We start from the raw sequence: 10,000 nt of genomic DNA, 5'->3' as shown, positions 1-10,000 counted from the left end.
AGAAAACGGGACAGTACATCACTTTCGTGAGCCGATTTCACTTCAAATCACGTCCATCTTTGGCCATAGCGCGTACGGGCGAAAAGCGACGTTACTATAAACAGAACGGATTGAACGAGAACATACTGTCCAAAACTCAACTTCATTTATTATTCCAATCTCTCAGATTCGAATCCCGCAACAGGGGTTGATTTTTTTTTATTAATTTATAAGAACCAAATTGCAAATGCAGGTTGTCGAAAGTGCATTTGCATTTTATTTAATTTTGCATATTTGTACGATATTGAAAAATGCATATATCTGACATATTTCAGATCGCATACTTTTACTATATTCCATTCTTCATATTTGTTCTATATTGCAAACTGCATAGTTGTTTAATATGAGTTCACTGGGGTTGGTCTGCTGGAGTGAAATAACTCTGGAAATCATAAACAGGTAAATACAGGTAAAACAGACTACAGGGAATATAGCTCTATTCAGCTGTATTGAACAATAGAGACATTATACAATACAGCGTTGTTGAGTTACGCGAATGTATATCGTAACAATAAATTTTAAATTAAAAATAATTTTTAAATTTATTTAACGGTCAACTGTAAATTTTTAAATTTATCTAATCGTCAACAGTAATTTTTTTAATTTATCTAACCTTCAACAGTAATTTTTTAAATTTTATTTAACTGTCAACAGTAAATTTTTAAAATTTATCTAACCGTCAACAGTAAATTTTTAAAATTTATCTAACCGTCAACAGTAAATTTTTAAATTTATCTAACCGTCAACAGTAATTTTGTTTAATTTATCTAACCGTCAACAGTAAATTTTTAAATTTATCTAACTGTCAACAGTAAATTTTTAAATTTATCTAACCGTCAACAATAAATTTTTAAATTTATCTAACTGTCAACAGTAAATTTTTAAATTTATCTAACGGTCGACAGTCCTGAATTTTTTTCCCAGGAAGGGAGAATTTTAACGGTCGATAGTTAGCTTTGTTTAATATATTATTCACAGCCTAGTGCGTCTCTCGGGTGAATAACGTTCAATAAACAGTTTACATTCACGGCACAATCCGGCCGCTCTAAACAATTCACATTATGTAAACAGTTTACAATTTACAAACGGTTTACGCTCGGGGTATTTACTCCTCCAAGGCTTATAAAGGTTATATATTTACAAGAGACATAAGTTGTCGTGAACTGTTTTTGTAAATCTCCATATGTGTAAATGATTTCACAGGATGATTTACACGTTTACATTCGTTTTTTTTTACGGTGTGCTACGGGAACTGAGGATTCCACGTGAAATTATTTGAATTATCATTCTGTCTTCTGGAGAGTGACGGTCTCGCTTCATGCAGGTCGGCGTTCAATCCCCGAGCGTCCATAGGTGGTAAAGCACCATTCCTTTCCCTCCGTCCCATCCCAAATCCTTATCCTGGCCTCTTCCAAGTGCTATATAGTCGTAATGGCTTGGCGATTTCCCCTGAAAACTCTCTCTGTTCCAAACAATACCAATTTGTTGAGTTCTTCAATTTTTTTTTTTAGTGTGCCTATTTTCTTTAACTATGGCTATTTTCTATGTCTTTTTTAACTATGCCTATTTTTTTAACTATGCTTATGTTTTTAACTGAGCCTATTTTTAAAGTGGTTATCTTTAGATATGTCCATTAGATGGGAGTAATCTTTATTTTGGTTTGATTGATTTTGATTTGATTGATTGATTTTGATTTGATTGATTGGTTTTGATTGGTGGGAAGGGAAGGTAATTATAAGGAGAGAGTGCTAAGACAATATGACTTTACATCACTTGAGGTGAGATACGGGGAACGAGTGAGGGAATGATATCTTAACCACATAGAGTGGGAGCATTGGGGATTGAACGGAGACCTGCAAGAAACAAGACCGACGCTCTACCGTCCAATCCGAGTTAATGGAAGCAGTTGTTATCGTTCAGATTATAAGTTATGGATAAGCCGAGGAATAATTTATATCCCAAAATATATTTATGTACCTGGGTGGAAATATGTCTGGTACTTTTGAGGTCCGAGTTCGAATCTCCGATGCTCTAAATATCATACTGTTAACACGTTGAAACAACTCATCTCTCAAGAGAAGAATTGGTCATAGAACGAGAGAGAAGTGCTTGTTAGGGTTCGAATCCTGTCACAAATTGGTGCTCAAGGGGCCGCTTGGCACAGCCAGGGAGCACTTAGTCTTAGAGGAAGAGCCGTTAACATTTATAACGTGCGGAGAAAATTCTAGAAAGAAGTGAATTGGCGCCAAATTCGAAGGTTGTGGAGCAATGTTGTCGCCACCAATGAAATTGAAAGGCGAGAATGTGAGCCAATCACGAAGCGAGGCGGGCAGATTCAAACCTGAGGGGGGGGGGGGGAGTTATAAGAGACTGCCGTCCTAGTCAATTTGTCCCTTTACGGGCTATTCATGCCCGTGCTACCTCTTGTGTGTGGCTTAATCTTTATCAATCATCAGTCAGTTACCAGTTCCAGCACCGCTCCTGTGCCAGGTAAGTCCACTACGGGCTCACCATAGCCCGTGCTACTCGCATCTTTTTGTTCGAAGTAGCTGAATCTAAGACAACATCCAGACAATTTACGGGTTATTCATGCCCGTGCCACCTTTTGGGTGCCTTAATCTTTAGCAATCAATCAGAGAAGGTTTTACGACGTGAGTCAATCCTGTATTACTGCTTCGTCAGTAAAGCAATTGTGGTTGAGTTATTAACCCTCCAGAGGTTAATAGGCCTTAGGCCCAACACCAAGCTTGCTGTCTTACCCTTGTTCAGGACGGTTGAACCACCTGAATGATTGTTTAGAAAGTCTTAACGACCCTTAATGAATGCTAGGCTTGAGGCCGCTATTGGTGGGATTGAGAGGGCGTCAGCCCCATTCACCTAAGTTTCTGGCCAGTTTCAGACGGCGACGTGGTGTGAAATTGTGAAATTTTGGTTGTGAAGGAGAGTTGAATATGCAGTGAGGTGTGGCAGGTGTGAGGTGTGGCAGGTGTGAGGTGTGGCAGGTGAGGTGTGAGGCGCAATAATATGGTAATGAACTGGTGAAATACGTTACCTGTGGTGACCGTTAATCTCCAGTGCAGTAGTGAATACCATTCCAATCACTCACGTTGCCAAATAAGTGAGTGGTAGTGAATATCATTCCAATCACTCACGTTGCCAAATAAGTGAGTGGTAGTGAATATCATTCCAATCACTCACGTTGCCAAATAAGTGAGTGGTAGTGAATATCATTCCAATCACTCACGTTGCCAAATAAGTGAGTGGTAGTGAATACCATTCCAATCACTCACGTTGCCAAATAAGTGAGTGGTAGTGAATATCATTCCAATCACTCACGTTGCCAAATAAGTGAGTGGTAGTGAATATCATTCCAATCACTCACGTTGCCAAATAAGTGAGTGGTAGTGAATATCATTCCAATCACTCACGTTGCCAAATAAGTGAGTGGTAGTGAATATCATTCCAATCACTCACGTTGCCAAATAAGTGAGTGGTAGTGAATGGTATTCCAATCACTCACGTTGCCAAATACCGTATTTCTCGTTGAATAAGATTCACATACTTTACATATGTATTCTACATGAAAAGCCTCTTGTAGTATGTATATTCATACTCACTAAAAGTGGTCTTTAAGTGGCTTTGTAGTGGGGGTAAAAGAAACATGATTTTGTGTAAGGACAGAGTGAATTGGGTTGTTAAGGTGGGCATTACATGTGGCCCAATCCCCCCTTGGCAAATACGGTCATTGACTGGTATTAACCTGTTCTTGAGGCACTGGAATATCTTATATATATATATATATATATATATATATATATATATATATATATATATATATATATATATATATATATATATAAGATATTCCAGTATATATCTTATATTCCAGTATATATATCTTATATATATATATATATATATATATATATATATATATATATATATATATATATATATATATATATATATAATATATATATATATATATATATATATATATATATATATATATATATATATATATATATTGGATAAATTTAGATTCTTATATGGGTAAATTCTAGTTTGGAAACAGGTGTGTTGACTTATGGAACATTACCAGGTAATGGTACTTGGACCATCGGGGATCGAACACCGGCCCTGGTAGTCACTTCCTCTACCTACCATTCCAGTCAGAGGGGGGGGGGTGGATATAACCCATCCCATCCTCCTGTTTTGGTAGTACTTATAGTAACGATGAGGACCATAGTACATATACTGACATACAACACAATTAGAAAGTAGAAATCTGTACTATTGAATTTGGGCGAACCGGTTAAAGATTTTCTATTTATGTTGCATAGGCAAATCTAACCTAGCCTTCATAGGCCTAATACACGACATTTGAGGCCTATTATGGTTCATACGTTTATACTAGGCCTAGGAATATTTAATTATTTTTAGCGTCATTTTTTTTTTGGACACTATAAAGTGAATAGTGCCAAATTCTACTATCTAATTGCTTAGTAAGTCAATCTTTGTACTATGGTGCACAGTCACGAAAACTACTATCTGAACAGGAGAATTGGTACATATAAACGGAACCCCGCGCCTAGTTTGGGACCCAACAAGGCTGATTTGCTCCTAATTCACCCCCCCCCCCTAATTCCTAACCCCTCCCCCCCTAACCCATAACCCCCCCCCTCCCCGTCGAGGTCGTAAGACCAGTCGTAAGTGACCGAGGTTCTCACTAGAAGGAAGATCAAAGCCACCGATAAATTGGGTTCGTGAACGTATCAGCCATTGGGAGGAACCTGGCAGTGGTGAATAGGTTACATTGTGGTGTGTGTGTGTGCTCTTTCCTGTCCCGGGTTCGACTCTCACCTGCGGTAGGAGTATCCGTTAATAGGATAGATAAAGATACAGTGTGGAGAGTATGGATTATAGAGAGTATGTTCTACAGGTTATATTTCTTTTGATCCTGTCGTGGTATAATTGACTTAAGGCGCATCTCCTTAGGTTCGAACCCTTACCACAGCCCTTAAATAGAGGATGTTGTTATTTTGAGTAATATTCGTTTTTTTTTTAATAGTTGTGATATAATGTTGGTCTTTCTTGCTGGGGACAGGAAGATTGGTAGGCTTTTTCAGGTCATTCTAGGTCAACGGTTGACCCTTTGGCAGGATGCTGCCCACAACAGTCGACTAACTCCCACGTACTTTTGTCCTGCTAAAGTGAAGATTTAATGTTTTGATGCAATGATTAGACTTTTGGTGATGTTTTTGCTCGCTACGCTGTTAGTTATGAGGAAGATAGACCAACCTTAGTTATGAGGAAGACAGACCAACCTAGTTATGAGGAAGACAGACCAACCTTAGTTATGAGGAAGACAGACCAACCTAGTTATGAGGAAGACAGACCAACCTAGTTATGAGGAAGATAGCGTTAGTTATGAGGAAGACAGACCAACCTAGTTATGAGGAAGATAGCGTTAGTTATGAGGAAGACAGACCAACCTAGTTATGAGGAAGATAGCGTTAGTTATGAGGAAGACAGACCAACCTAGTTATGAGGAAGATAGCGTTAGTTATGAGGAAGATAGCGTTAGTTATGAGGAAGATAGCGTTAGTTATGAGGAAGATAGACCAACCTTAGTTATGAGGAAGATAGCGTTAGTTATGAGGAAGACAGACCAACCTAGTTATGAGGAAGATAGCGTTAGTTATGAGGAAGACAGACCAACCTAGTTATGAGGAAGATAGCGTTAGTTATGAGGAAGATAGCGTTAGTTATGAGGAAGATAGCGTTAGTTATGAGGAAGATAGACCAACCTTAGTTATGAGGAAGATAGCGTTAGTTATGAGGAAGACAGACCAACCTAGTTATGAGGAAGATAGCGTTAGTTATGAGGAAGACAGACCAACCTAGTTATGAGGAAGATAGCGTTAGTTATGAGGAAGATAGCGTTAGTTATGAGGAAGATAGCGTTAGTTATGAGGAAGATAGACCAACCTTAGTTATGAGGAAGATAGCGTTAGTTATGAGGAAGACAGACCAACCTAGTTATGAGGAAGATAGCGTTAGTTATGAGGAAGATAGCGTTAGTTATGAGGAAGATAGCGTTAGTTATGAGGAAGACAGACCAACCTAGTTATGAGGAAGATAGCGTTAGTTATGAGGAAGACAGACCAACCTAGTTATGAGGAAGATAGCGTTAGTTATGAGGAAGACAGACCAACCTAGTTATGAGGAAGACAGACCAACCTAGTTATGAGGAAGATAGCGTTAGTTATGAGGAAGACAGACCAACCTAGTTATGAGGAAGATAGCGTTAGTTATGAGGAAGATAGCGTTAGTTATGAGGAAGATAGACCAACCTTAGTTATGAGGAAGATAGCGTTAGTTATGAGGAAGACAGACCAACCTAGTTATGAGGAAGACAGACCAACCTAGTTATGAGGAAGATAGCGTTAGTTATGAGGAAGATAGCGTTAGTTATGAGGAAGACAGACCAACCTAGTTATGAGGAAGATAGCGTTAGTTATGAGGAAGATAGCGTTAGTTATGAGGAAGATAGCACTAGTTATGAGGAAGACAGACCAACCTAGTTATGAGGAAGATAGCGTTAGTTATGAGGAAGATAGCGTTAGTTATGAGGAAGATAGCGTTAGTTATGAGGAAGACAGACCAACCTGGTTATGAGGAAGATAGCGTTAGTTATGAGGAAGACAGACCAACCTAGTTATGAGGAAGATAGCGTTAGTTATGAGGAAGACAGACCAACCTGGTTATGAGGAAGATAGCGTTAGTTATGAGGAAGACAGACCAACCTAGTTATGAGGAAGATAGCGTTAGTTATGAGGAAGATAGCGTTAGTTATGAGGAAGATAGCGTTAGTTATGAGGAAGATAGCGTTAGTTATGAGGAAGACAGACCAACCTGGTTATGAGGAAGATAGCGTTAGTTATGAGGAAGACAGACCAACCTAGTTATGAGGAAGATAGCGTTAGTTATGAGGAAGATAGCGTTAGTTATGAGGAAGATAGCGTTAGTTATGAGGAAGATAGCGTTAGTTATGAGGAAGACAGACCAACCTGGTTATGAGGAAGATAGCGTTAGTTATGAGGAAGACAGACCAACCTAGTTATGAGGAAGATAGCGTTAGTTATGAGGAAGACAGACCAACCTGGTTATGAGGAAGATAGCGTTAGTTATGAGGAAGATAGACCAACCTTAGTTATGAGGAAGATAGACCAACCTTAGTTATGAGGAAGGTAGAACAATTATGAGGAAGATAGTTAGTTATGAGGAAGATAGACCAACCTTAGTTATGAGGAAGATAGCGTTAGTTATGAGGAAGATACGCGTGACCAATAACCTCACCAATACCTTAGTGGTATCAGGTATGTACCTTAGGTATCAAACAAGCGGGCACCTGAGCGAATGAGGTGATTCAGTAATTACGGTCATTACACAGCACGAGTTTACTACAGATAACACAACTAGAGAGAGATATATATATCCTGTTTTATTAAAGCTTATAGTTAAAACTCAACTGAATTTTTTTTGTTAGGCTATTAATAACAGTCTGTTGTATTTTGATTTTAAATTTTGTACACAATTATCTTTTTGTGGTCTTGGAGAGTATGATTACCACTGTGCTTGTTTCGTTAGCTTGTAGTTGGGTATTTAGTTCACATCTGTTCTTGTTAATGTCCTTGTTATCTATTTTTATGTTATATATATATATATATATATATATATATATATATATATATATATATATATATATATATATATATATATATATATATATGTATGTGTGTGTGTGTATATCACGAAAATAAACACGTGATTAAGAATGTGACAATGTCAGACCACGGAGGAAAATGAAACAGGAATTTCCTTAAGTACTTTCGTATATTAAATACATCTTCAGAAGGAATCCTTCAATGTCAGACCAATTGGTCTGACATTGTCATATATATATATATATATATATATATATGTACTCAGAGCCAATATGTATAGAAGAAATCCAAGTCAATAAAATACAGCCGCGTCCAACAGCCTGGTTGATCAGTCCAGCAACGAGGAGGTCTGGTCGACGACCGGGCCGCGGGGGCGCTAAGCCCCGGACACACTTCAAGATAAGGGGGGTGAAATATGAACACAATTTCAATATATTTGTACACAACGAGGCTCCATTGTTACTCTCTTCTAATAGGCCTTGTCACAATTGGTTAAATGGGTGACGTATAACTATTAATTGGCAATTTTGTCGACGAAAGGGCTATATCTTTATTTTTTTTTATTTTTTGTATATAATTTTGACTTTTATCCATTATTATGATATTATACTTTCACTAGAGTAATGACAGAGAGAGATAATGATAAAGAGGTTTCGCCTGCTCTAGATATGTGTACACTGAGACATGTATTCTATTTCTGGCCGAATAAACAAGAGTTTACTTTAGTCCTTGGGCCAGATTCACGAAGCAGTTACGCAAGCACTTACGAACGTGTACATCTTTCCTCAATCTTTGACGGCTTTGGTTACATTTATTAAACAGTTTACAAGCGTGAAAACTTGCCAATCAACTGTTGTTATTGTTATAAACAGCCTCCTGGTGCTTCGGAGTTCATTAACTGTTTAATAATTGTAAACAAAGCCGCCAAAGATTGAGGAAAGATGTACAGGTTTCGTAAGTGCTTGCGTAACAGCTTCGTGAATCTCGCCCCTGGACAAAATGTTTTAATTTAGGACTAAAAGTAAATTCTAATCGCATGTTAACTGAAGGAAGGAAGGAAGGAAATGCTCAGGGGAAAGCGCCAAGTCATTGCAACTATATAGCACTTGCAAGGGGTCAGGATAAGGATTTGGGATGGGACGGAGGGAAGGAATGGTGCCCCAACCACCTGTGGACGATCGGGGATTGAACGCCGACCTGCATGAAGCGAGACCGTCGCTCTACCGTCCAGCCCAAGTGGTTGGTGCATGTCAACTGAGAATCGGTAGATTATATTGCATAGACGAGAAGGGGCAGTTTCACATGTTGTTAAAGATTTGCTACTTGGAACAAAAAGTTCCAAGCAGCACAGGCTATGGTGAGCCCGTAGGAAGGTAATTAGTGTGAGCTCACCTGGTCGCCGCTGTAGTTCTTGATAAACAATTAACATGAAGAGATTTACCTGGTCATCTTACAGGTAAAAAAAATTAATAATATCCGAAGGTTACTTCAGTGTTTTACGATATAAATATTCTGCCTAACTACCCTAACACCACTCAACAACCAATTTCACTGCTATACAGCTGAGTATACACTTGTATACTGACGATATACTCACCAGACACTGCTAACCTGAGACTAGGGTTCGAACCTGATACACCGCCTCGTCTCTTCCACCTCAAACGACAGTGATTGATGTGTGGGGAACAACCTGCCACTCATCGTTAGATATACAACACTTTTGATGGTCATACATACAGTCAAACGACACTTTGTATCACAATATACTTGGAACAGTGGCTGACAGAGCGCTTAACCTCAGAGTGTGTGTGTGTGTGTGTGTGTGTGTGTGTGTGTGTGTGTGTGTGTGTGTGTGTGTGTGTGTGTGTGTGTGTGTGTGTGTGTGGGTGAGAATAGTGTCAGTGGGTGTGTGTGTGGGTGAGAATAGTGTCAGTGTGGGTGTGTGTGTGGGTGAGAATAGTGTCAGTGTGGGTGTGTGTGTGGGTGAGAATAGTGTCAGTGGGTGTGTGTGTGGGTGAGAATAGTGTCAGTGTGGGTGTGTGTGGGTGAGAATAGTGTCAGTGTGGGTGTGTGTGTGGGTGAGAATAGTGTCAGTGTGTGTGTGGGTGAGAATAGTGTCAGTGTGGGTGTGTGTGGGTGAGAATAGTGTCAGTGTGGGTGTGTGTGTGGGTGAGAATAGCGTCAGTTGTGGGTAGTGTAGTGTGTGTGGGTGAGAATAGTGTCAGTGTGGG

This window comes from Procambarus clarkii, chromosome 50 (genome assembly GCF_040958095.1).
Source record: "Procambarus clarkii isolate CNS0578487 chromosome 50, FALCON_Pclarkii_2.0, whole genome shotgun sequence".
Lineage (NCBI taxonomy): Eukaryota > Metazoa > Arthropoda > Malacostraca > Decapoda > Cambaridae > Procambarus > Procambarus clarkii.
Note: the sequence above shows the minus strand (reverse complement) of the source record.